This window comes from Lithobates pipiens, unplaced genomic scaffold (assembly GCF_037356315.1).
Source record: "Lithobates pipiens isolate NorthernLeopardFrog02 unplaced genomic scaffold, aLitPip1_a1.2 Scaffold_13, whole genome shotgun sequence".
Classification (NCBI taxonomy): domain Eukaryota; kingdom Metazoa; phylum Chordata; class Amphibia; order Anura; family Ranidae; genus Lithobates; species Lithobates pipiens.
The window spans coordinates 156,561,579-156,589,329 of record NW_027507718.1 but is presented as its reverse complement, the minus strand read 5'-3'; the positions used below and the strand labels follow the sequence as shown (position 1 = coordinate 156,589,329).

The window sequence follows — 27,751 nt, the reverse complement described above, 5'->3', positions numbered from 1 at the left end:
CAATTGCAAGTGGACAATCCACAACTTGTGGCAAGTGACGTGGCAAATGGACAATCCACAACTTGTGGCAAGTGACATGGCAGGTGGCAAGTGATGTGGCAAGTGGACAATCCACAACTTGTGGCAAGTGACGTGGCAGGTGAAGTGGCAAGTGACGTGGAAAGTGGACAATCCACAACTTGTGGCAGGTGACCTGGCAGGTGACGCGGCAAGTGACTTGGCAGGTGACGTGGCAAGTGGAAAATCAACAACTTGTGGCAGGTGACGTGGCAAGTGACGTGGCAAGTGGACAATCCACTTGTGGCAGGGGATGTGGCAAGTGACGTGGCAAGTGGACAATCCACTTGTGGCAGGTGATGTGGCAAGTGACGTGGCGAGTGGACAATCCACAACTTGTGTCAGGTGACGTGGCAAGTGGACAATCCACAACTTGTGGCAGGTGATGGGGCAAGTGATGTGGCAAGTGGACAATCCACTTGTGGCAGGTGATGGGGCAAGTGATGTGGCGAGTGGACAATCCACAACTTGTGTCAGGTGACGTGGCAAGTGGACAATCCACAACTTGTAGCAGGTGATGTGGCAAGTGATGTGGCAAGTGGACAATCCACTTGTGGCAAGGGACGTGGCAAGGGACGTGGCAAGGGACGTGGCAAGGGACGTGGCAAGGGACGTGGCAAGGGACGTGGCAAGGGACGTGGCAAGTGGACAATCCACAACTTGTGGCAGGTGATGTGGCTGGTGACGTGGCAAGTGGACAATCCACATCTTGTGGCAGGTGACGTGGCAGGTGACGTGGAAAGTGGTGTGGCAAGTGGACAATCCACAACTTGTGGCAGGTGATGTGGCTGGTGACGTGGTAAGTGGACAATCCACAACTTGTGGCAGATGGCATGGAAGGTGACGTGGAAAGTGGACAATCCACATTTTGTGGCAAGTGACGTGGCAGGTGATGTGGCAAGTGACGTGGCAAGTGGACAATCCACAACTTGTGGCAGGTGACATGGCAGGTGATGTGGCAAGTGATGTGGCAAGTGATGTGGCAGGTGATGTGACAAGTGGACAATCCACATCTTGTGGCAAGTGACGTGGCAGGTGACGTGGCAAATGACGTGGCAGGTGACGTGGCAAGTGACGTGGCAAGTGACATGGCAAGTGGACAATCCACATCTCGTGGCAAGTGACGTGGCAGGTGATGTGGCAAGTGACGTGGCAAGTGGACAATCCACAACTTGTGGCAGGTGACGTGGCAGGTGATGTGGCAAGTGACGTGGCAGCTGACGTGGCAAGTGGCGTGGCAAGTGGACAATCCAAAACTTGTGGCAGGTGACGTGGCAAGTGACGTGGCAGGTGACGTGGCAAGTGATGTGGCAAGTGATGTGGCAAGTGGACAATCCACAGCTTGTGGCAAGTGACTTGGCAAGTGGACAATCCACAACTTGTGGCAGGTGACGTGGCAAGTGAACAATCCACAACTTGTGGCAAGTGACGTGGCAAGTGACGTGGCAAGTGACGTGGCAAGTGACGTGGCAAGTGACGTGGCAAGTAGACAATCCACAACTTGTGGCAGGTGATGTGGCAAGTGACGTGGCAGGTGATGTGGCAAGTCACGTGGCAAGTGGACAATCCACAACTTGTGGCAGGTGATGTGGCTGGTGACGTGGCAAGTGGACAATCCACAGCTTGTGGCAGGTGGCATGGCAGATGACGTGGAAAGTGGACAATCCACATCTCGTGGCAAGTGACGTGGCAGCTGACGTGGAAAGTGACGTGGCAAGTGGACAATCCAAAACTTGTGGCAGGTGACGTGGCAAGTGACGTGGCAGGTGACGTGGCAAGTGGACAATCCACAGCTTGTGGCAAGTGACGTGGCAAGTGGACAATCCACAACTTGTGGCAGGTGACGTGGCAAGTGAACAATCCACAACTTGTGGCAGGTGGCGTGGCAAGTGACGTGGCAGGTGATGTGGCAAGTGAAGCGGCAAGTAGACAATCCACAACTTGTGGCAGGTGATGTGGCAAGTGACGTGGCAGGTGATGTGGCAAGTCACGTGGCAAGTGGACAATCCACAACTTGTGGCAGGTGATGTGGCTGGTGACGTGGCAAGTGGACAATCCACAGCTTGTGGCAGGTGGCATGGCAGATGACGTGGAAAGTGGACAATCCACATCTCGTGGCAAGTGACGTGGCAGGTGATGTGGCAAGTGACGTGGCAAGTGGGCAATCCACAATTTGTGGCAGGTGATGTGGCAAGTGGACAATCCCCAACTTGTGGCAAGTGACGTGGCAAGTGGACAATCCACAACTTGTGGCAGGTGCCGTGGCAAGTGACACGGCAAATGCAAGTGTACAACTGCTCTCTATGCTGCTGCTGCTCACTCTGATCAAAATAGCAGAAATAGTTAAAAAAATGCTTTGAGAGCTTGGGGAGGGTCTACATGATGTTATCTTTATAAACGCGTTTAAACGCAAACGCGTCTAAACGCGTCTAAACGCGGCATGCAAACGCGGCAAAACGCGCGTTTCAGCTTTTTTTTTAACAGAGGATTCATCTGCGTCTCGTGTGCATGAGGCCTAAGCAAAATTCCTACCCCAAATCAAACAATTTCTGGGTCGGAATTAAGGAAGATTTTTGTTTATTAACCAGCCTAAAGATTGAAGGAAGTCCTGCACAGTGTGGAGATCCGCTAACAACTTTTGGTACAACTCCGTCTAGGGATGCACCGAATGGGTTTTTTGGTGCCGAAACCGATACCGAAAATAAATCTTCCTTGATCCCGAAAACCGAAACCGATAACTAAATTGACTATTTTTAAAAATAATTTTTATACAGGAGATGGCCAGAGACTGCGGGCACGCTGCAGGAGCTGGCCAGAGACTGCGGGCACGCTGCAGGAGCTGGCCAGAGACTGCGGGCACGCTGCAGGAGCTGGCCAGAGACTGCGGGCACGCTGCAGGAGCTGGCCAGAGACTGCGGGCACGCTGCAGGAGCTGGCCAGAGACTGCGGGCACGCTGCAGGAGCTGGCCAGAGACTGCGGGCACGCTGCAGGAGCTGGCCAGAGACCGCGGGCACGCTGCAGGAGCTGGCCAGAGACCGCGGGCACGCTGCAGGAGCTGGCCAGAGACCGCGGGCACGCTGCAGGAGCTGGCCAGAGACCGCGGGCACGCTGCAGGAGCTGGCCAGAGACTGCGGGCACGCTGCAGGAGCTGGCCAGAGACTGCGGGCACGCTGCAGGAGCTGGCCAGAGACTGCGGGCACGCTGCAGGAGCTGGCCAGAGACTGCGGGCACGGTACAGGAGCTGGTCAGAGATTGCGGGCACGGTACAGGAGCTGGTCAGAGATTGCGGACATGGTACAGGAGCTGGTCAGAGATTGCGGACATGCTACAGGAGATCAATGCAGCCTCACTGTGCCCAGCAGTCTACCAGTGCCCGCCATGTAGCCTGCCTGTGAGGCACAGTGCATATAAAACATACACATATAAAAACGCACGCACATATACACACACACACACACTATATTATATATATATATATATATATATATATATATATATATATATATATATATATATATATATATACACACACACACACACACACACACACACACACACACATATATATATACAAACATACACACATACATGCGCGCACACACACATAGAAACATACACACTTAACACACATACATATAAACATGCACACGTATCACACACACACATAACACACACACACACACATACAAACATATATAGACAGTCTTTTTTTTAAATTGGCAGCTGCAGCTCTGTACATTAATCTCCATGCTGGGTACTGCACTCTAGGGGGAGGCAGAGAGCACAGCACACACTGCTAGATGCCTCTCCTTTGGTTTCACTTTCACAGTAAACATCGTGCCCAGCTCCTGCACAGCCGATTTACACATCGGCTGAGGAGACATATGCAGCCACCGCTGTGGAGAGGGGGACTTTAGAGCGAGACCCCACAGGCTGACTGTAGCATAGGTGAGGAGGGAGGGGAGGAGGAGAGCTAAAGACAGAATGACACCCCCGTGATGGGCGGCACCGGGGGCGGGGCCAAGCCCCGTCCCATTTTCGGCACCAGTATCGGCAGAAATTCTCTTTCGGCTTTTTGCCGAAAGGGCCATTTTCAGCCGATGTTTCGGCGGCTGAAATTTCGGTGCATCCCTAACTCCGTCACCACTAGGAGGTCGTCCAGGTAAGGGATAATAGTTATCACCTTTAACCTTAGTGGAGCCGAAGACAGACCGAAGGAGAGGGCTTGAAATTGAAAGTACGGAATCTCTTGTTTCCTATATTGACTGCTAGCCTCAAGAATCTTTGGAAGGCTGGATGGATAGGGATATGCAGATAGGTATCCCTCAAATCCAAAGTGGTTATTAAGCAGTTTGGGTAAAGCAGGTTTTTGGTTGAGAACACCGTCTCCATACGAAAGTGCTTGTACCTGATCAAACCGTTTAGAGACCGGAGGTTAAAGAGGAAGTAAACCCTGATGGGTTTACTTCCTCTTTTTTTCCCTGCAAAGGTAAAGCATAATGGACTACTATGCATCGCATAGTAGCTCATTATGGGTCACTTACCTGACACAGGAGCCAGCGAAGTCGCCGCTGATCCCTGTAGTCCGCCGCGTCCATCTTGCTGGTGGCGTCTCGCAGCTCCGACCAATGACAGCGGCGAAGCTGCGATGACGTCACTCCCGCGCATGCGCACGGGAGTCGCGCCTCGCAGCTCCGCCGCTGTCATACGGCGAGGCCGCGATGACGTCACTCCCGCGCATGCGCACGGGAGTCGACAAATTTGGCTAATCCATTCTTGGATTTGCCGCATTTAGTGCGCATGCGCGCCGCTGTCTACGGCGCATGCGCCGTAGACAGCGGTGCCCATTTTCGGGCAAATATCTCCTAAACCATATAGGTTTAGGAGATATTGCTTGGACCTACAGGTAAGCCTTAATCTAGGCTTACCTATAGGTCCAAGTTGTTTGGAAGGGTTTACTTCCTCTTTAAGGATAAGCCAATAGTTTCCTGACGGCTTTCTGGTGACAAATCTATGGGAATAAAATCCTTTGCCCTGATACGACTGGGATCCGGGATCAGGACCTTTTGATCAAACAAGTCTCCAATTTGGAGACCCAGGGCCCTCGCTTTAACCCGATCTTGGGGAGGGAAGGTGACCAATAATCGCTATGGTGGCTGGTAAGAAAACTCCAGCCTGCACCCATTGGTCACTAGGTCCAGGATGAATGGACTTCAGTTGACTGCTGCCCTTTGTGGGAGCAAAGCCCTCAACCTTCCTCCCACTGGGAGACACGAGTCACTGTGGCTTGGCAGGTTGTTGAGGAGGGTTAAACAAGATGCCACCTCTGCCCTTGTGCCCTGTCCAATGTTTTTTGGGCCTATTGTCCCTTTCTCTAGGACCTTGCTGCCTACCAAAAAAAATAAAAAATCTGGCTGTCAGCTTTTTATTCTCTGGAAAGGCCTTTTTTCTTTTTACGGCCGTTCGTTCCAGCGCCTCTTGCAAACCTGGGCCAAAAAGATGATCGCCCGTTAATAGAACAACACATAGGCGCAATTTTGAGGTAGTGTCGCCTGACCAGGTTTTATGCCATAGGTTTCTTCTGGCCGAATTCACTAAGACCGATGTCCTAGCTGTCATTCTGCAGAAGAATCAGACAAAAACCCCAGTGCAGGAAAGAGGGGAGGGAAAGATTTCAGAATCAGCTCTCTAGATGTACTTGCCAACAATCGTGTTTGTATTTGTGTCAACCATAGCCTTTTAAACCACTGTACATAAGGTCATGTTTAGACAATTGTACCACTTTCTCTTCTATATCAAGTGTTGTATAGATAGCCTTTATTAAGTCATCTATATCTTGCAATAACCACTCATACCTCGAGCCCCTTGCAGATTCTTTATCCCTGGGCCTTGTATCTGACCTTGATTCTTCTAGAGAAGACTGGGCAGATCCGGCTTCAGTCTCAGAGTCTTCACTCTCCACACTGCTTTGGAGCGCTAGGAGCAGCTAAAGTCCGGGAGATGGACCCTCTATGGGAACCTGAATTTTGTCAATTAGAGTTTTAAACAAGCTAAATGTGGATGGAAGCTCATCTCTAACAGAAGTCAGGTGACTACCAGGTCATCCTTAACTAGGCTGTCTATAAAGGTGCGGCAAATTGATTTGCTCCATGAGGAGCTCAGTTTGCTTCCGCAAACTGCTTCCGCAAACTGCACATTTCCTTTTTGGTGGCTGCGCTTAGGCCTTGTCCTGAGTCTTGGCCTGTAAGAGGACAAATGACCCCAATAAATGTTATGCCACATACACACATGCCTCTTCACCTAGCCCCTACTGGTTACAAGGGGGAAAACACTCACAGGTTGTGCAAGCAAGTATAATACACAACAGGCCTACCTGTGAGGTGCTGGTGTTAGGGCCTGTTTCCGCTGATGTCGCAGGAGTCCATCCTGCCCCTGTGGTAGTCCGCAGCCTCTGCTGGGTTTGACCGTTTTAAAAACCAGCCTCCCGGTGTCCCTGTTCTAGAGACAGGAACGAACATCGGCATGCAGCTCACGGAGCGCCGACGTACACTGGCATTTCCCATGCATCGAGAAGCAAGGACAGCATCCACAAACCTACTCTCCCCTGGTGCATGTGCCACTATGGGACAAGGAAAAGGTAGGAATACCACCCCAAAAACAGCACAGGAGCCCTGCTCATGAGACCTAGTGGAACAAGTTCCAGGAAACATGTTACACACACACACACACACACACACAGATCATGGCAACCACTGTAATAGTACAGGTGGTCCGAAAGATATGGAACATGCATACGCACATTAGCTCACACTAGACCAATGCAACTATGGCAATTAAAAAAAAAAAAAAAAAAAAAACATACCTGGAGTTCTTCTTTATAAGATCAAAATGAACCAATGAGAATGGTTCTTTTTTAAAGGTTAACATACTTTAGGGTTAATGAACCCTTTAAACACTTACATATTAACCCACTAAATGCCAAGTTTACCTTTTCAGGAGACAAAACACGTGACGCTAAGAGAATGCTCTCCTGTGCTAAAATAGAACTTCATCCAGATCTTGCTACTGAAAACCTCTGTGTCAAGGTTTCTTCTTCCTGCAAGAAAAGTTTATATAGTGTATTTATATTATGGGACCAGACTTGTGACAAAAACATTTATAAAACTTTGATAGCCAAATACATTTCAAGCAAATGTCAAAACAAAAACATCTCTGTAATAAATGCCCAATCTTTTAACCCATTAAGTAGTGCAAGTAAAGAAATATAAAATGTTGATGTTCCAGAAAAAAGTTCCTATCTACCCTCCTCAGGGGTTTCTGTTGTCCATGTTATAAGCACACTCATGTGATACGAGCATATTTTTTAATAAAATGTCTGGTGAAATTTTTAAATGTATCCATAGGTTTACACAGCGTGGTAAAGAAAAGAGAAAAAAAAAAAGAAAAAGAAAAAAAATCGAAAAACGTTAATCAATAAAACCTCATTACCTAGCTCATTATTGCTATGGTAAACGCTGCCTCTAACATATACTAAAAGCCTGCTCCCTTCAGTTCATGATAAAGGCTGACAGTAGATCTAGTTTTATCAAAATATTGTAAACCTTTGCTGATTTTTATTTTTTTTCATCGTTTTTATATAATACATTCAATCCAATGTCTGATCGGTGCATGTTCTGATGGGCCAGACATCAATTTCAATGCATTCCTCAGTACTCAAAAGCATGCTGTTGAGTTGGGTACTCTTCAAACTTCATCTTTACGCTGCAACAAGAACTCAAGTCTAGAAGACTAGGAATTGTTAAAGTGAATATGCTAAATACAATATGCTAAATACAAACAAATATGAAAGGAATTATGTGGAAGTAAAAATTAACTCAACAGCAGTCCCTGCCATTTGTGCTCCAAAATTAGATACTCAAAGTCCATATCTTGCATACACTTATAAAAACATATGCATTTGCCTTTAAATATAGTTCCAAAGTGTTCACATATGCTTGACAAATTTATTGTGCTCCAAAGTGCCAAAAAGAATCCATGTTTTGATGCTACTTGCCCCCTTACACATATTGAGAAGCACCAGGTCTCTGACATTAAGAGGCATTTGCAGTATTTCCAGTTTGATTTCATTTGACTCCATTTTCACACCAACTCACAAATCAGGGTATTAAAGGGTAAGTCCACCTTTACGGAAAATCTGGAAGGTGAACTTACACTGGATCCGCTGTGAGAGATTGATTCGCCGCTTTACCGGTTCAGGGATTTGTAATCCCTGAGGCTCTTTCCTCTTCTCTCACACTGACAGGATGGGCTAGGCGAGTTCTGATTGTCAGCGCCATCCACGTGACAGCGCCGAACCAATTAGAATGCCTCCTATACTTACCTTTACAAGGTACGTTTAGGAGATTAAGCCATGGGATTTCAAATCCCCGGACAAGCGAAGCTGTGTCTGAATTGGTCAGATCGGGGAATCACGGGACTCCAGTATAGCGAGACGAAGGGGAGAGAATGGGGAAGGGGTCCAGTGTAAGTTCACCTTACAGATTTTCTGTAAAGGTGAACTTTTCATTTAAGAACAGAAAGCCAACACTAGGGATTCATACCGGAGCATTTTGAAAAATGTAAAATAGTTGAGGGAGCTAATAACAGGAAGTGGCACCAGCTTTTAGATTTTACACAAATTACTGATCAGAGGTTGTAAATTTATAGAACAAGCAGCAGTCAGGCAGGCTGCAATGGCATCACCTAACAGAGAATGTACTACCTTCAATGAAGCTGCAGATTCCGGAAAGATGCTTCCTAAGTGAATCTGGGAGGTATTAGAGTAGATTAATCCCAATTACCGTATATACTCGAGTATAAGCCGAGATTTTCAGCCTCTTTTTTGAGGCTGAAAGTGCCCCCCTCGGCTTATACTCGAGTCATCGCTGTCTGCCTGCTCGATCAGCGTGTCGAGCAGACAGACAGCGGCCATTCTATAATTCAAAAGCCGCGCCTCCGGCTCCGCCTTCGCCTGTGATAGGCGGAACACTGAATTTCCCAGCAGCCTGTGTTCCGCCTATCACGGACATCGTCTCATCCTCGTACTACGGACGAGGATGAAAGGATGTCCGTGATAGGCGGAACACAGACTGCTGGGAAATTGTGTTCCGCCTATCACAGACAGGGAGGCGCGGCATTTGAACAGGGGAATGGGCGCCGACGAAGAGCGGTGATCCTGGGACGGGACCGGACGGAGGCTCGGCTCGGGACGGGACGGGACCGGACGGAGTCTCGGGACGGGACGGGACCGGACGGAGGCTCGGGACGGGACGGGACCGGACGGAGGCTCGGCTCGGGACGGGACCGGACGGAGGCTCGGGACCGGACGGAGGCTCGGGGACACAGGTAGGCTGGACACACAAGGCCACACACACACACACACACACACACACGGATGGATGGATACACACACAGGGATGGATGGATGGATGGATGGATACACACACAGGGATGGATGGATGGATGGATGGACACACACACACAGGGATGGATGGATGGATGGATGGACACACACACAGGGATGGATGGATGGATGGATGGACACACACACACACAGGGATGGATGGATGGATGGACACACACACAGGGATGGATGGATGGATGGACACACACACACACACAGGGATGGATGGACACACACACACACAGGGATGGATGGATGGATGGATGGACACACACACAGGGATGGACAGGCATATCTCACCCTCGGCTTATACACGAGTCAATAGGTTTCCCAGTTTTTTGGGGGTAAATTGGGGGCCTCGGCTTATACTCGGGTCGGCCTATACTCGAGTATATACGGTAATCGCCAGACCCGAGAAGGAGCACAAACTACATATTAAAATATTTAAAAAAACATTTTAGGGGCTCCTTAGGGTCGGAGAAGAACGTTTACTTTCTTTTCTGTTGTCTTCTGAGACACTGCAACTGAAACCTACAATATTTGTAGAATTCAGCACTAACATGGCCAAAGGTTCCATCGCAAGGGCAAAAAGGATGGGTGAAAGAGGACGCTGATGCCCCACAAGAGATAAAAGAAGGGGGAACACGGGCTATTGAACATAAATTTCTGCTTGTTTAGCACACAGAAGCCACATCTGAGTCAGACTTTTCAGCCCTACACCAAATCTACATAGCATTGTACATAGAAATGGCCACTTGATGCTGTCAAAGCCTTGGCTCCCTCTACAAATGGCATGACTCTATTGCCCACTTCCTCCTATTGATGTTAAGAAAGCTCTGCTTATATTGGTAAGGTTGACATACCCGATATGAAAAACTTGATTGGTTACATGCACCAATTTTGGCATATATAATGCAAGATGGTTAGCCAAGACTTCCACCAGCAAATTAGTATCTGTATTGAGCAAAGAAGTCGGCCTGTACAAAATAGATGTGTGACTCATGGTGCAGTTGCCCCATCCTTGTAACCTAAATCTAAACAACTCTTGTAAGGACCTTAACCACTTCAATACAGGGCACTTCCTTCTGCTGTCCCTGCTGGGAGAAGACAGTGGATTATTGCTAGCGACTATGCCAGCTGCTAGCGATAATCGCATGCAAAATGGTTGTACACAAGTTAAAAGAGGGATCAACTAGGTACATTTAGCCTGCCCGTACATGGTTTGAATAGCTGAACCGGCCAAGATTCAAATGGTCTATGGCCGACCTTAATCTTTTACAGTAATCAGTTACCTGTCAGTTTAGATCCCCAATATCTCCAGTTCAATCAGCAATCACTCTTGTTTCATCATTTTAGCAGTGCTGCCAGTCTTTGGTCAATATACCATTCCTAAGTACAGTACAGATCTAGCTATATAATTAAACCCAGAGAAGTTTGAAGGATGTGCATTTATCCTGTTATTTTCAATGAATACCATCCCATGCAAACCTGCCAGACAATAATAAAATGTAACCAATAGCATTAACTGAGGGTTAACATTGGGGGTTTACGAGCATTTGCAAATCGCATGCGTTCTCACATATGCAGTCAAAACACGCTTCTCTTTAGCAGATGTATAGGGGTTCAGTTAATTCCTAATGGCACCCCAATGCATCTGAAAAAGTAGTGTTCAGTCAGGATAATGCAACCACTTTGTGCACGTCATATTGCTACATGGCAGGTGGGAAGTGGTTAAGGCCTCATGCACACTGGACATTATAAAACTCCAGTAGCGTTTTGCAGCAGCGTTTTTTTTTTTTTTTTTTAGCTGTAGCGCTTTTTAGCAAAACTATACTCCCAGAAAAGATGGTCTCAAAAATGCAGGCAAGCGCTGAAAGAGACAAGTTTTTTTTTTAGCATTTTTAACATTTATTAGAGAGTTAGAATGTTTTTACAGCTGAAAACTCTTCTTAAAACCCACTAGATTTTCTTGCGGGAAAAACAGCTTCCCTGCCAAAAAAACGCAGATAACAGCCTATGTGTGCATGAACAACATAGTAGAACATGCTGGGGAGTTTACTGGTTGGACATTTTTACAGCTGCTGTTTTGGGCCTCAGGTGTTTTTTTTCTTCAGTGTGCATGAGGCCCAAAGGCAACTTTAGATCAAAGTAGTAAGTAGCAATACAGAGTTGGATTGCAACATCATGCTGTACATATCCGAATGATATGCCGCATATCTAAATGTTGGTTTGCAGCCTTCAAACTTGCTTGTTGACCTACTCAGCCTGGGGACTGCAACACGTTTGAAAATTTGAAATAATCTTCCTCAAGGAAGATACCATTCTGGAATACAGACATGTTTTACTGTCCAGTGCATAACATATATAACAATTCATTATTTGTGATATATTTTTGAAGAAGCTTACATGATACCTGTACATTGAGTTTATATGGGAGGAGAATGTGCAGTTCCCCATAAAGGGAATTTTTCAGATCGCCAGTACAATCATTGATGTACATCATGGGCTTTTAAAAGTATGTAAAAATAGTCAAATGAAAATAAAGTTAAAATACAATAAAGATAAAATAAAAATAAATAAATAAAACGAGTAAAAAATAAATAAGTAAAGATGCCCCCAATATAGCTTGCCACACATAATAATCATATGACCGATGCAGCGAGTGATGGAAAATCTACTGGGAATTATCAAAGATTACCCCACTTATTAGAATGTCTATGGCAGCACTAAACCCAGCCCCCCCCCCCCCCCCCCCAAAATAGGGATTTGCGTATTATACGCATCATACTCCTTATTTGCATGTAAAATATTTATACTAAGTAGAGCTGCCCAATTCTGGGAAAAATTTGTATCATTTTCTAAGCAAAAAAATTATTCTATGTGACAAAATATTGCAACAACCGCCATTTTATTCTCAAGGGTCTCTGTAAAAAAAAAAAAAAAAAAAAATTATATATATTATTATACACACACACACACACAGTATCTCCCAAAAGTGAGATCACTCACATTTTTGTAAATATTTTATTATACCTTTTAATGTGACAACACTGAAGAAATTACACTTTGCTACATGTAAAGTAGTGTGTGTGTACAGCTTGTTTAACAGTGTAAATTTGCTGTCCTTTCAAAAAACATCAAAACTTAGGCAATGTCTTAGGTTAATGTCTAAACTGCTGGTAACAAAAGTGAGTACACCCCTAAGTGAAAATGTCCGAAATTGGGGCCAATTAGCCCTTTTCCCTCACCAGTGTCAAGTGACTCATTAGTGTTACAAAGTCTCATGTGTGAACGGGGAGCAGGTGTGTTGAATTTGGTGTCATCGCTCTCACTCTCTCACATTAGTCACTGGAAGTTCAACATGGCATTTCATGGCAAAGAACTCTCCGAGGATCTGAAAATAAATAAATAAAATGTTGCTAAAGATAGGCTGTTGTATAGGAAGATTGCAAAAACCCTGAAACTGAGCTGCAGCACGGTGGCCAAGACCATACAGCGGCTTAACAGGACAGGTTCAACTCAGAACAGGTCTCGCCATGGTCGACCAAAGAAGTTGAGTGTACGTACTCAGCGTCATATCCAGAGGTTGTCTTTGGGAAATAGATGTAGCAGTAGCATTGCTGCAGAGGTTGAAGGGGTGTGGGGTCAGCCTGTCAGTGCCGCACACTGCATCAAATTGGTCTTCATGGATGTCCTCCCAGAAGGAAGCATCTTCTAAAGATGATGCACAATAAAGCCCACAAACAGTTTGCTAAAGACAAGCAGACTAAGGACATGTATTAGTGGAACCATGATAAAGACAAGATAAACATATTTGGTTCAGATGGTGTCAAGCATGTGTGGTGGCAACCGGGTGAGGAGTACAAAGACAAGTGTGTCTTTCCTACAGTCAAGCATGATGGTGGGACTCTCATGGTCTGGTGCTGCACGAGTGCTGCCGGCACTGGGAAACTACAGTTCATTGAGAGAGCCATGTACTGTGATATACTGAAGCAGAGTACGATTCCCTTCCTTCGGGGACTGGGCTGCAGGGCAGTATTCAAAAATAATAAAAACGACCCCAAACACACCTCCACGATGATGATTTTGTGAACTCCATGCCCAAGAGGGTTAAGGCAGTGCTGGAAAATAATGGCCACACAAAATATTGACACTTTGAGCCCAATTTGGACATTATCACTTAGGGGTGTACTCCCTTTTGTTGCCAGCGGTTTAGACATTGATGGCTGTGTTGAGTCATTTTGAGGGGACAACAAATTTACACCGTTATACAAGTCATATGAAAAGATATACTAAGATATACGGTATACAAAAATGTGAGGGGTGTACTCACTTTTGTCAGAAATATATAATGTTTGGGGGTTAAAAGTAATTTTCTAGCAAAAAACAATGGATTTTAACTTGAAACCGACAAGTCACCCAGTGTCCTCAGTAGTAAGAAAGAACCAAAGGCAACTAATGGAATAATACCATAATAACCCAATACAACACAAAATATAGGGCGGGGGTCCATGTTGTCTTGGAAGAGTAACCGGTTCCGGACCAGCTACCGCAGATATACTGCAGCAGGTTGGTCCGGTTGCGCGAATCATCGTAGCTATAAGTCAATCAATCGCCAGGCCAATGGTATCTGACCTGGAGAACGGTCCTGCTGAATGATATCCTTCCCCTGTCTGTATAAGTGTAAACACTGACAGGGGAAGTGATGTCATCTGTCCTAGTGTCGGTCTTTTCCATTCCAGACCAAGGAGAGAGAATATCTCATAGTAAGTCTATCAACACTACACTAACACCAGTACCTGTAGGTACACTTACCACCCCCCCCCCCCCAGTTAATGAGGTGGCACTCTGGTAGAGTTTGCCTTAACTTGAATAGGGGGAATCTTATCTTAAATCATAAGTTTGAATTATAACTTGCCGAATCCACTTAGCAACAGTAGATTTTGACGCTGCCTGTCCTTTTTTTTAGGACCTTCTGGGAAAATAAATAAGACATCAGTCTTACGAATCTCAGCAGTTTTCTTTAAATAGATTTTCACTGCTCTCACTACATCAAGACAATGCAGTGATTTTTCTTCTCTGGAACATGGTTTTGGGAAAAATTATGACAGGACAATATCTTTATTCAGATAAAAGCCTGAAACCACTTTTGGCAAAAAGCCTGGACGAGGGTATACCACCACTCTGTCCTCATGAATAAATCAAATATGGCTACTTACAAGAATGAGCAGCCAATTCTGAAACCCTCCTTGCTGAGGATATAGCAACCAAAAATATCAGATTCCTAGTCAGGAGGACTAAGGGAATATGCTGTAATGGTTCAAATGTCTGTTTTTGTAACACTGGTGAAACTAAATTAAAGTCCCAAGGAGTTAAAAGTGATTTAACTGGCAGATTAATCCGCATCACCCCTTGCATAAAACCCCAGACTAAAGAATGCGTAGCAAGCGGTCTTTGAAATAAAACCAAAAAGGCTGAGACTTGGCCCTTAATAGTACTTAGGGCCAACTTCATCTCTATGCTCAATTTTAGAAAGGAAGGATTCTGCCTATAATATATCTCTGAGGGTGCCGACCCTTGGATTCACATCAGGAAACGTAAGCTTTCCAAACTCTATAATGGAAAGTGGTTTCCTTGCATTGATTAAAGTTTAGATAACAGGCCTGGAAAGCCCACGTTTCTTCAGAATGTGGGTTTCAATAGCCAAGCTGTTAAATTTAGCGTTCGTAAAGTAGGATGGAATATCGGACCCTGTGATAGCAGGTCTGGCCTTAGTGGGAGAGACCAAGGACCATCCACTGCCATCTTTCTGATCTCTGCGTACCATGACCTTCTGGGCCATGCTGGTGCTACCAGAATTACCGGCTTTCTTTCCAGCTTGATCCTGCAAAGAAGTCCTGGGTGACAGTCAGGAAGGGTAGAGGGGCAAGTGCCAGGGAGGCTGATCCAGGGCTGGAGCATCCCAATAAGAACACTCCATTGAGTGACATTGGTGATCCCAGTCAGGGACCAGCACTGCTGGAGCTGAGGGATTCTCCTAGCTGCCAGGGGAAGAACTCCTCCAGTGAGAGTGGGGGGGGGGGGGGGAGCGAAGGGAAAGGAAAGCCAGATTCTGGTGGTAGGGGACTCAATTCTTAGGAGGACAGAGAGGGCAATCTGTAACAAAGACCTGAAGTGCCGAACTGCATGTTGTCTGCTGGGCACTCGGGTTCGGCACATCACGGATATGGTGGACAGATTACTGGGAGGGGCTGGGGAAGACCCAGCTGTCATGGTGCACGTTGGCACCAATGACAAAGTCAGAGGCAGATGGAGTGTCCTAAAGAATGATTTTAGGGACTTGGGAGCTAAATTGAGGAAAAGGGCCTCCAAGATAGTATTCTCAGGAATACTACCGGTACATCAAGCTACACCAGAAAGGAAGAGGGAGATTAGAAAAGTAAACAAGTGGCTCAAGAGCTGGTGTAGTAAGGAGGGGTTTGGGTTCCTGGAGGACTGGGACGACTTCTCAGTCAATAACCGGTACTATAGAATGGACGGACTGCACCTAAATGAGGAGAGTGCAGATCAGCTGGGATTAAGGATGGACAAAAAGTTAGAGGGGTTTTTAAACTAGTCGATCGGGGGGAGGGTCCAGAGATAGAGATAGTCAGTGTGGAGCATATTCCATTAGTGGTAGGGTAACCAAAGCACATAAACCCAAGGTAAATATAGTAGCAAGGCCTAGTTGTAATCTCGGAACACCCAAGAGGATAGTATGTGACCGGTCAAAATATATTAATGCATTAAACTGTTTGTTCACCAATGCCAGAAGTCTGCCAAGCAAAATAGGGGAGTTGGAAGCTCTGGTGCATCAGGAGAGCTATGATGTAATCAGTAGTGCTGAAACTTGGCTTCATTCCTCACATGACTGGGCTATTAAAATTCCTGGCTATGCACTCTTTTGGAAAGAGAGTAAAAAGCAAAGGTTGGGGGTGTCTGTCTGTATGTGAGAAGTGATCTCAAAGCGAGTGAGAAATAGGACCTGGTGGGCGGAGAGTGTGAGGAGTCTGAAGCATTATGGGTGGAACTGCATACAGATGTGTGTAGTTCAAAGTTAATCATTGGAGTTTGTTATAGACCACCCAATGTTAATGAGGAGGTGGAAACTCAGCTCATTGCACAGATAGAAAGGGCTGGTACAGTGATAATGGGGGATTTTAACTATCCAGAAATTGACTGGGGTAATGGCACTGCTGGGACAGTTAAAGGGCAAAAATGTATAAACCTATTACAGGACAATTTTATGGTCCAGTTTATTGAGGCCCCAGCTAGGAATGATGCTCTGTTGGACCTGGTAATCTCAAACCATGCAGAACGTATTACTAATGTTCAGATAAAGGAACACCTGGGTAGCAGTGACCATAACAGGATTTCATTTGATGTTAGCTGTAAGCAAAAATCACATACGGGAAAGATAGACACTTAATTTCAAGAGAGCAAATTTTGCAAGGATGAGGGCTGCTCTACAGGACCTAGACTGGGAGAGAATATTGGCATCAATGGGCACAGAACAGAAATGGGAATTCTTCAACAAGACTGATCTCACTGCAAAGTATATTCCCATGGGCAATACGTTTAAAAGGCTAAAAATAAAACCAATGTGGCTCACGGCCCAAAGTTAAAAAAGCTATAAACTATAAAAAAGAGCCTTTAAAAAATATAAAAATGAAGGAACGCTAGTGTCATTTAAATGTTACAAAGAATATAACAGAATATGTAAAAAGGAAATCAAGGATGCAAAAATGCAAAATGAAAGACAGATTGCAAAAGATAGTAGGACAAACCCCAAAAAATTCTTCAAATATATTAATAGTAAAAAGGTCAAGTCTGATCATGTAGGCCCTTTACAAAATAATCTGGAGTGGGTGACTAGGGACAAAGAGCAGGCTAATTTATTAAATACTTTCTTCAGCTCTGTGTATACAAAGGAGCATGGGGGAGCTCATGTCCATAATGGGGGTGGTAGTGACGCAGCCCCAAATCCACAATGGCTCAAAAGTGATATGGTCCAGAAATATTTGGACAGATAGTGGATAAAGTAACTGGACCTGATGGCATCCACCCACTGAGCCTAAAAGAATTGAGCTCTGTAATTTCAAAGTCATTGTATCTAATTTTTAGGGACTCATTAATGACAGGAATAGTACCACTGGATTGGCGCAGGGCCAATGTGGTGCCTATATTTAAAAAGGGAACAAAGTCTTTATCAAGTAACTATAGACCTGTTCGTTTAACTTCTACAGTTGGGAAGATACTGGAGGGATTAATAAAAAGACCACAGACGAGTTCCTGCAGGAAAAAAATATTTTAAGCAACAGACAGCATGGGTTCATGAAAGACAGAAGTTGTCAGACAAACCTGACTTTGTTTTATGAGATGGTAAGTAAAACCTTGGACAGAGGGGTGGTGGTGGACGTGGTATACTTGATTTTGCAAAAGCGTTCAATACAGTTCCGCATACATGGCTCATGTGTAAGGTAAAGTCTACAGGTTTGGAATTATCAATTTGTAAATGGATAGAAAACTAGCTAAAAGACAGAATTCAGAGAGAGTAGTGGTTAATGATTCTTACTCTGAATATTCTAAGGTAATCAGTGGTGTGCCCCAAGGTTCAGTGCTGGGACCCTTACTTTTTAACATCTTTATAAATGATATTGGGTCTGGGATCAAAAGTAACATTTCTGTCTTTGCAGATGACACCAAGCTATGCAGTGGAATAACGTCCTTACAGGATGTCTCCCATTTACAAGCCGACCTCAATGCTCTGTCTAATTGGGCAACTGTGGGAGATGAGGTTTAATGTAGAGAAATGTACAGTTATGCACTTGGGGGCTAAGAATATGCATGCATCATACATATTCTTGTCTTTTTTCAACCTGACTAACTATGTAACTAAGTCGAGGCAGCAACTGAATCGGGGGGAAAGCGTAGATCAGTGAAAACATCCCACGGGGTTACCAGCGCATCTGTTCCGTATGCGAGTGGATCCCTTGTTCTGGACACAAAGTTGACAAACTTCATGTTGAATCTGGACGCTAGAAGATCTATGTCCGGAGTCCCCCATCTTTGGCAAACAGCCAGAAACACTTCGGGTTGAAGAGACCATTCCTCTGGGAATAACTGCTGGCGACTTAGATAGTCCGCCTGGCATTTTTCTACTCCCAGAATGAAAACTGCCTATAGGGATAGGACATTCCTTTCTGCCCAAGTTAGAATATGGTTCACCTCTCTCTGAGCTGAGAGATTCTTGGTGCCCCCTTGGTGATAGGCCACAGCCGTGGCATTGGTGGATTGAATCCGGACTGGACAATTTTTTAATCTGGAGGTCCAGGTTGTCAGAGCCAGATACACTGCTCGAATCCCTAGGATATTGATGGGTTGGGCTCTTTCGAGTTTTGACCACTGTCCCTAGACAGTCTCTTCTAGAACCGCTCACCAGCCTGGGAGGCTGGCATCTGTCATTACTACTTTCCAGATTATTGGTCTGAAGGATTTCCCCTTCAGCAAATTCTGGCTTCGTAACCACCAACTGAGGCTTTGAGACACTCTTGTGGACAGCCGGATTGGCAAGTCCAAAGCTTGGATCCTCTTGTTCCAAGCAGAGAGGATTCTGTTTTGCAACAGTCTTGAATGTAACTGGGCATAGGGGACTGCTTCGAACGAAGCTACCATCTTTCTTAACGACCTCAGGCAAAGGCAAATTGAAGGATTTGCTTTTGACCTGACCATCCGTACCAGCTCTTGTATGGCGCTGATCTTTGCTGGAGGGCAAGAACACCCTTTGCTGGGCTGTATCTATGATCAGGCCTAAGTAATCCTTCTTACTAGTTTTAAGGAAGACTTTTCTAGGTTGAGGATCCAACCAAAACTTTCCAGGTAACTGGTTGTAATGCGTACGCTTTGCCTTAAGCAAGTCACTGACTGGTCTATTAACATAGATCATCTAGGTTGGCCAACACTGTTATTCCCTGTGCCCTCAATCTGGCTAGATGTGCGGCCAGTATTTTTGCAAATACCCGTGGTGCTGTGGCTAGCCCGAAGGGTAAGGCTGTAACCTGAAAGTGCCGTTGTTCCACTTTGAATCACAGAAACCTTTGGCGAGCAGGAAATATAGGGACATGCAGATATGCGTCCCCTTTGTCGATGGACGCCAGAAGTTCTCCGCCTTGTAGGATGGAAACCACTGACCTGATCAACAACACTTAAAATGAGCAAATCTTTTGGAATCGATTTAGATGATTTTTTAGATCCAGAATGGGCCCGACATCTCCATTCGGTTTTGGTACCGTAAACAAGTTTGAATAGAAACCTAAACCTTGTTCTTCTGTACGATTACCCCTTGAGTCAATAATCGGTTTAATGCTTGAAACAGGGATTGTCTTTTCCCTGGATCCTTGGGAACAGAAAGCGAGATGGTGGAAACTCCCGAAACTCTAGTTTGTATCCTAGAGTCACTGTGGTGAGAGCCCATCTGTCCCGAGTTTCCCTCTGACAGACTTCTGCGAAATGCAGAAGTCTTCCCCCACCTTGGTGAGGGGAGATGCCTCTTCATAAAGGTCTTAGTATTTTGCTTTGTAGTCTTGCTGCTCCATGTCTTCCTTTGAGCCTGGGCCTGACCCTGCGATTTTCCTCTGGAATCTGACGGTGGAAGCCGTTGCCACTGCCTAGAGGTGGATGCGCTTGGCACAGGAGAGAAAGTCAGTTTAAATGAAGGACGTTTATACTTTCTTTTGCTTGGCAAGAGTACTTTTTCCACTGGAAATTGCCTGGATGTATTCATCCAAATAGTCGCTCCCCATGAAATGGGAAACTAGACAGTAGGTTTTTGCAGGGTGCTTCGGCAGACCAACCCTTTAGCCCAATGGGTCCTACACATGTGTACTAGCACAAGTGCAAGGCGAGATGCCTGGTGAATAGAATCCTTAATAGCAACTATAGCAAAACATAATGCTTTTGGTAAATCGGCCAACTTACTGGCCTGCTGTGATCGTTAAGGGCCTCTGTGAACTGGTCTTTTAAGGACTGACAGATGCCTATACTTGCAATTGCAGGCTGAGCAACAGTACCTGCTAAAAAAAAAAAATAAAAAAAATAAAAATAAAAAAAGAAGAGGATTTTAACAGGAATTCCAAGAGAATCTCGAGGAAGAAAATTCTTATCCGGATGATCCCATTCGGTATAAATAAGCTTCTCTAGTATGTGTGGACTGGAAACGCATGTACTGGTTGTGAAGGTTTCAAGGAACCCAAAGAAGAAACTGACTGACAGCTGACTCTGTTAGGGGTAGCATGAAAGTGGAGAGAACAATGTCCTTAAGGATTTGTACCTCAGATTGTGAAGCTGAAACTTCAACTGTTTCCTCCGCAGAGGAGCAATCGGTTTATTTTTCCCAATCGTTTGAGGGCAATACCTCAACCTGTCCCCACTGTTCCCCTGGTAAGGGGTTTGGAGTGGGAGAGCGGGATCTAGCACGCGTCTTATCCCGTTCAATGGGGGATGCGATTAAAGCCGCTAATCTTCCTTCTAAGTCCTGCAGGGCAGAGGAAAATGCATCTTCAGTCACGTATACAGGGGCTGAAGTGTGAGAAGCAGTTGCACCACCAATTGCTTCCAATGACTCACCCTGGCTTACCATCTCAGTTATCTCCGGAGAGGAGGACAATGTGGAGGCATGTCTGGAGTTCGCAGTGCCTGGGGGTGGTTTTGGTGCCTTAGTAGTAAGCCTTGAAGCCATAGAGCAAAGCACAAAAAGCAAAAGGTACTCTAAGAACTGTTCTATTTATTTGAACAAGATTAGGAAAAACAGTGGTAGCATAGAATGATCTATTGCTACACAATACGTTTTTTCCTATACTGCAAATGCCTGTGTAAACCCCTCACGTGCACCAGCGCTTCTGTGTCCTGTGGCAGCCTTGCTTCAGCTGCTCCGATAGACAATGTCAGTTTTCCAGAGTATAAGCTTTACGCTTTTTTCAGGTGTGAGCCTGATTTTCTATGCGCCACGGCCTTTCCTGTGCTTTAGCAAGAGTCACCTCAGAGGGGAGGCGGGCGGCGGGTGAAGAGGAATGCGATTTACACAGCCATTTTATCAGTTTTTCAGATTTATGCTTGTTTAAAACATAACATGTATCCCTATCCACTCAGTTTCCCCATTTAGGGGAGAGGAGACCCCCCCCTCCCCCCTCCAGCTGCTGAGACATGCTGTATTAGCACAGATTTAAACATGGTCTATACACTATTACTCCCTCTAGAGGAGTTTTTAAGGCATTTTACAATATAACTGAAAGAAGAGTCATAGGTGGACTTTGCAGGTCCTATGCTTTCCTCTTACATTTTCCTCACTGCAGGATACTGCTGTAAACAGACAGATCCAAACTTCACCCATCACAGCGTGTTTAAACCTTCAAAGACTGGGGCCCTTTTAATAGGGGTTCCACTCCTTTGGACCATGTATAGCACCCCTCAGGACATCTTTAGGTAATGTAGCAAGACCAAAAAGAACCCTGGTTCCTAGGGTCCAGCCCTCAAAGAGGAGTGTTACAGGCAAAACCTCCTTCTATGTGAGGCTCGGGTACCATCCTTCAGCCGCAGTGGCAGGATGGATCCGGTTGTGGAGGCTTTTTAAATCCAGCAGAGCGCATCTTCACTCGTGCCAACACCTTTAGACACTGGCAAAAAAACTGAGGTACTCCTGGGAGGAGTAGGGGTTATATAGGGGAGTCAACTTCCTGTATTGGTTGTGCCAGTGTCAACACCTGAAGGTAGCTATAACCCACTATAAATACTTAAGGCTCTGTGTCCTATGATGTACGATAAAGAAACAGGATATCATTAACCCCATCATTCTCATGACATCGCTGACCTGGGCTTCCCGATTGGTCTGAAGCTGCGCTACTGCTAGATCTACTTTATCTTTTCTGATGGGAGGAAGACCTTCCTCTTTACTGAAGAAATTCTGTAACCCAGGTACCGTACTTCCTGGGTTGGGATCAGCTGGGACTTGTCCAGATTGATCAGCCAACCAAGAGAACGCAGAAAGTATTGTGCCTCCTGTAGATTTTCTTCTAGCTGCTCTGCCAGGACCTTTGTAAAAATCTTAGGAGAGGATGCCAGGCCAAACGGTAGTGCCCTGAATTGCAAGTGGAGAACGTCCGAATTCACCCTGACTGCCAGTCTGAGGAATTTCTGGAATTCTCGATGTATCAGTACATGCAAATATGCATCCTTGAGGTCGATCGTCGCCATATAGCAAATCGGGAAACAGGAGATTCATTACAGCAAAGGTAAGAGTCTATCCTGAAACGCTTGTATCTGATAAACCTGTTCAGGGGCCAGAGATTGAGAATTAATCTGAACTTGCCTGACGGCTTTCGGACTACAAACACATGGGAGTATACCCCCTGCCCGTGTTCTGCATCTGGTACTCGGGAGAGTTGTTGGATCAACAGGTCATCAGCCAACAGTAAACTCATAGCCCCTGCTTTCTCCCGGTCTCTGTGTAACAGAGTTACTAAAAAAGGTAGGTGGAGGAATGGCATTGAATTCCAACTTGTAGCCATTTTCTATTATCTTTAATAGAACGGGCTTGACGTTGTGTTGGTCCATTGTGGGAGGAAGTCCCCCAACTTTCCTCCCACCAGAAAACAAGAGTAACTGGGGCTTTGGGGTGGTTTGAGGATTTAATATTCCTCCTCTGCCACATCCCTTGTGACCCGTCCAGTGTTTTGTTTTTAGGATCTCTCTCTCTCTCTCTCTCTCTCTCTCTCTCTCTCTCTCTCTCTCTCTCTCTCTCAGGAACCTCCTTCAGAAGGAGTGGGATCGCGCGCGTGCCCGCACAGCGGCACGATCCCGATGTGCTCGTGTCACCCGGACACGGCGCATCTCAGATTGGCAGGAGGGCTCTGTGATTGGCCCTCCTGATCACATGACGGCCGTGTCCAATCACGGCCGTCATGTGATGTAACCAAACAGCCGGTTGCTAGGCAATCGGCTCCTCCTCTCCTCACACAGAAGTCATCACTGAGGAGAGGAGAGCAGATCGCTGCAGCCGGCTGATGATCAGTGAGTATGAGCTGTTTTTTACAGCTTTTTACTCACTGATCACCAGTCTAGTGTAAACACAACACACCACACAGTATAAAAACAGTCCCCACATATGTCCCCAAATAATAAAAACACATGTCCCTAATAATAAAAACATGTCCCCCACATATGTCCCACTAAAATCACATGTCCCAATGATTATCTGCACACATATGTACGTGATCACCTGCACACATATGTACATGATCATTTGCGTACATATGTCCGTGGTCACACAAACCAATTATTATACACTTAACGGATTTTTTTTTACCAAAAACATGTAGCAGAATGCATTTTGGCTTAAATTTATGACACAATTTGATTTTATTGGATTTCTTTTAAAATAGAAAAAAGAAAATATTGTTTTTTTTCCAAATTTCCGCTTTTTTTGCGCCTATATCGCAAAAAATAAAAAAACGGAGTCGTGAATAAATGCCACCAAAATAAAGCTCTATTTGTGCGAACAAAATGATAAAAATTTCATTTTGGTACAGTGTAGCATGACCGCGCAATTGTCACTGAAAGCTCTAGAGCGATGAAAGCTGAAAATTGGGCTGGGAAGGAAGGGGGCGAAAGTGCCCAGTATTGAAGTGGTTAAGACCGTGTGATATTTCAGTTTTTCTTTTTTTTTATAAATATGCAAAAATTTCAACAATTGTGTATTTTTCGGTCAATACGGGGTGCTGTGTGTACATTAATGAGGAATAAAAATGTACTTGAATCATGAAATGATTTTGGCAAATGGCTGCAAAATAACAAAGAGTGAAAAATTGAAGGGGGGTCTGAATAGTTTCATAGTTAGTAAGGTTGAATAAAGACACTAGTCCGTTCAGTTCATCCTGAGTGAGTGTCTACCCCATCCCTGTACATTGCATACTCACATTGGTCCCTACCCTCAAGGAGCCCACAATCCAGGGTCCCCATTCATATACTAGAGCCAATTTTGGACAGAAGCCAAGTAACCTACCTGCATGTCTTTGGGATGTGGGAGGAAACCCACGCAGGCACAGGGAGAACATGCAAACTCCAGACAGGTAGCACTGCCAGCCCCCACTGCTAGTATAACCTGTAATATATGCTGTATGACTTTTTTTTTTTAATTCATCCTCTAAATATCTTTATTCTTTCTCCCTAATCAGCTGTCACATGACCGACTGTCGCTCTCTAACTCCGATGTATGCACTAGGGAGAGAGGGGCCGAGATCTCCCTCTGATGTCTGCCAAGCAGTCATGTGACCTCCCTCCCTAGTGCATACATCGGAGGAAGAGAGCGACGGGCAGTCAAGTGAATGCTGAGCAAGCAGAAAGCGGAGGGGGGAGGGGGGCTGAGAGAGACACAAACTGGCCACAGTGTCAGGCTCTGTGCCAGGATTTGGTATTCAAGAACACTTCACTAAAATAAAAATAAAAAAATTAATAAAAACACACGTTCTGCAGCAGTTGTCGCTGCGCTATGCTCAGGTGTGAATGGAGCCTTAGTTTCAGTGTGTTTTAGGTAGGATTAAAATAAAAAATGCATACCATTGTTCCTGGGCCCTAATATGGGTAGAAACAAACGTGGTATGGCTGCGATCGTCAAGAGCAGAAAAAATTATTTTGGTTTGTTCTTTGATGGCAAGTTATGGTAATAGCAAGAAATATACAACCAAATTTAAAAAAAAATAATAATTGAGGAGCTCTCCATTACCATTTACCACCAAGAGAAAGCCCAATTAGTCCTGAAAAAATTTCAAATTTGTGTTCAGGCATTAGAATTTGTTTTACCCTCAGTCACTAAGAAGTTAAATAAATATACCTCTTAATAGGTGGGATAGAATAAATGTTGATTAACCACTTGAGGACCGTCTGCCCATGCCTGCTTCTGGGTTAAGGGCACGCACATACCCCCCACCCTGCGGGCACCTACAGGGATTATAAACAGCGAGAGTCTGTCAGCAAGTCCCAGCCAGTGATTTATGGGCAGGACCTTCTGGTCAGCAGTGTCCAATCACAACACAGAGCCCTGTGTTGACAATCAAGATAGGGCTCTGTACAGATGGAACAATCTGTTTCTTATTGGAGAAACAAATATCTAAGTAAAGTCACCACACATTACACATTGTTAGGCATATATTTAACCCAATTGCCCTAGATGTGAACCCCTTCCTAGCCAGTGTCATTATTACAGTGACAGTGTATAGTATTATCACTACATTAGTGTCAGCTAGTCAGATCCCCCCCCCCCCAGCATCAGATTGCCATCCGCACTATTGCATTCCCATTACAAGTCACTGATCACTGCCATTAGTAGTATAAAATAAAATTCATGTAGTATGTATAATACATACACACATACATACACACACACACACACACACACACACACACACACACACACACACACACACACACACACACACACACGATAGTTTGTAGACACTATAACACTTATTGGGATTTATTTTACAAAAGGCATGTAGCAGAAAACATTTTGGCTAATGCAGAAAGTAAAACTATTGTTGCTTTCAAACTGTTAGGTCTTTTTTTATATAAATAAAACCCAATGGTGATCAAAATACCAGAATAAATCTGTGTGTAAAAAAAAAAAAAAGAAAAGAAAAGAAAAGAAAAGAAAAAAAAAAGAAGGAGCAGTACATTTGTACATGGTGTATATTAGAGCTGGGCGATTTTCTAAATAATAAAAAATAAACTGCGATTTGAAGAAAAAAAAAAAAAAAAAATAGTTTATTTTGTTGATCGACACCACGCCGGTCCTGAGGAGCTGCGGGCAGGGGTTTTTAGGTGAGGCCGCAGCTTCGGCCTAGTCCGCGGCATCCGGCCTCGCTGACTAGGCCGAAGCTGCAGCCTCTCCTAAAAACTCCTGCCTGCAGCTCCTCAGGACCGGCGCGGTGGTGAAAAAAAAAAATTTTGATTTGCTTAAATTTTTCATCAATTTGACCTCTCAACTCTATTAAAGATTTAAATCGATTTTTTCCCCAGCCCTAGTGTATATGTGGGAAATGTAATTTGGCCTGGGCTCAAGTGCTCAACCACTTCAGCTCTGGAAGGCTTTACCCCCTTCATGACCATGCCATTTACTGCTATTAACCACTACGCTATTTTAACTGGCAATTGTACAGTCATGTAACGCTGTAACCAAAAGGAAATTTATAAATTTTTATTTTTTTGCTAGAAAGAGAAAAAAAAAAAGAAGAAGAATTAAAAAAAGAAATTAAAAAAGCGCTTAAAACATTACACATATATTTTTCTTTTAGCAGAGGCCCTAGAGAATAAAATCTTTATGTCACACAGTATTTGCATGGCAATGGCACAAAATGTTTTTCAAATGTAATTTTTTTGTGAAAAATACACTAATAATTTTAGTGCACACAAATCCAATTGCATCCAATTTTTGGTCAAACATAAAAGACTAAGTTACGCGGAGTAAATGGATACCAAACCCATCACTGCATACACCCATGGAACAATGCTTTAAGGCCCCTTTCACACTGTTGGACCGTTCAGGTCCACCTGTCAGTTTTCTCGGCGGACCTGAACGGGCACTCCATGCTAGTCTATGGAGTGACGGATGTCAGCTGGGAAATGTCCGCTGACATCCGACCCGATCTGATCCACTAAAATCAGACGGATGGCCCTACGTTTGCATCTGTCCCATGAAAATGGACATGCTCTATAGCAACCAGTGGCACTCCACAAGCCCCTCCCTGCTCAGTGAGCAGAGAGGGACCTGTCATCCGCCGGCTCAGCGGAGATCAATGGAGAGATCTGGTGAGCTGGCGGACAGAGGCGGACTCCAGCGGATCCGCCTGGTGAGATTGAAGCCGGTTACCAGTTCTGTTACACAGAAGGTCTGGAGCTAGAATTATTCTTCACACTCTGACTTTTGCAGCAATACCACACATGTGTTGAACATACCTTGTGATAGCATGGTCTGTGACAAATCCCCTTTATGTCATATCTTTGCCCTCCAAAGCATCTGATCAAACAGATCGGTTTGATCAGATTATTATACAGGATTTATATAATGCCAAGAGTTTGCACACCGCTTTACAATATTAAGGGAGACAATACAGCAACAATACAAATCAGAGGGTTAGGAGGGCCCTGCACCATCTAACAGGGAG

At 45.0% G+C, this 27,751-nt stretch overlaps 1 protein-coding gene across 4 annotated transcripts in view; it reads right to left on the bottom strand.

Moving 5' to 3' along the window:
* Positions 1 to 27,751, bottom strand: part of KDM4B (lysine demethylase 4B) — an 817,487-nt gene that overhangs the window by 763,070 nt on the left and 26,666 nt on the right. For all 4 annotated transcript variants that reach the window (XM_077475749.1, XM_077475750.1, XM_077475752.1 and 1 more), the window contains exon 2: positions 7,047 to 7,154. The gene's annotated coding sequence lies outside the window, so the exon portion shown is untranslated. The remainder of the gene's footprint in view (positions 1 to 7,046; positions 7,155 to 27,751) is intronic.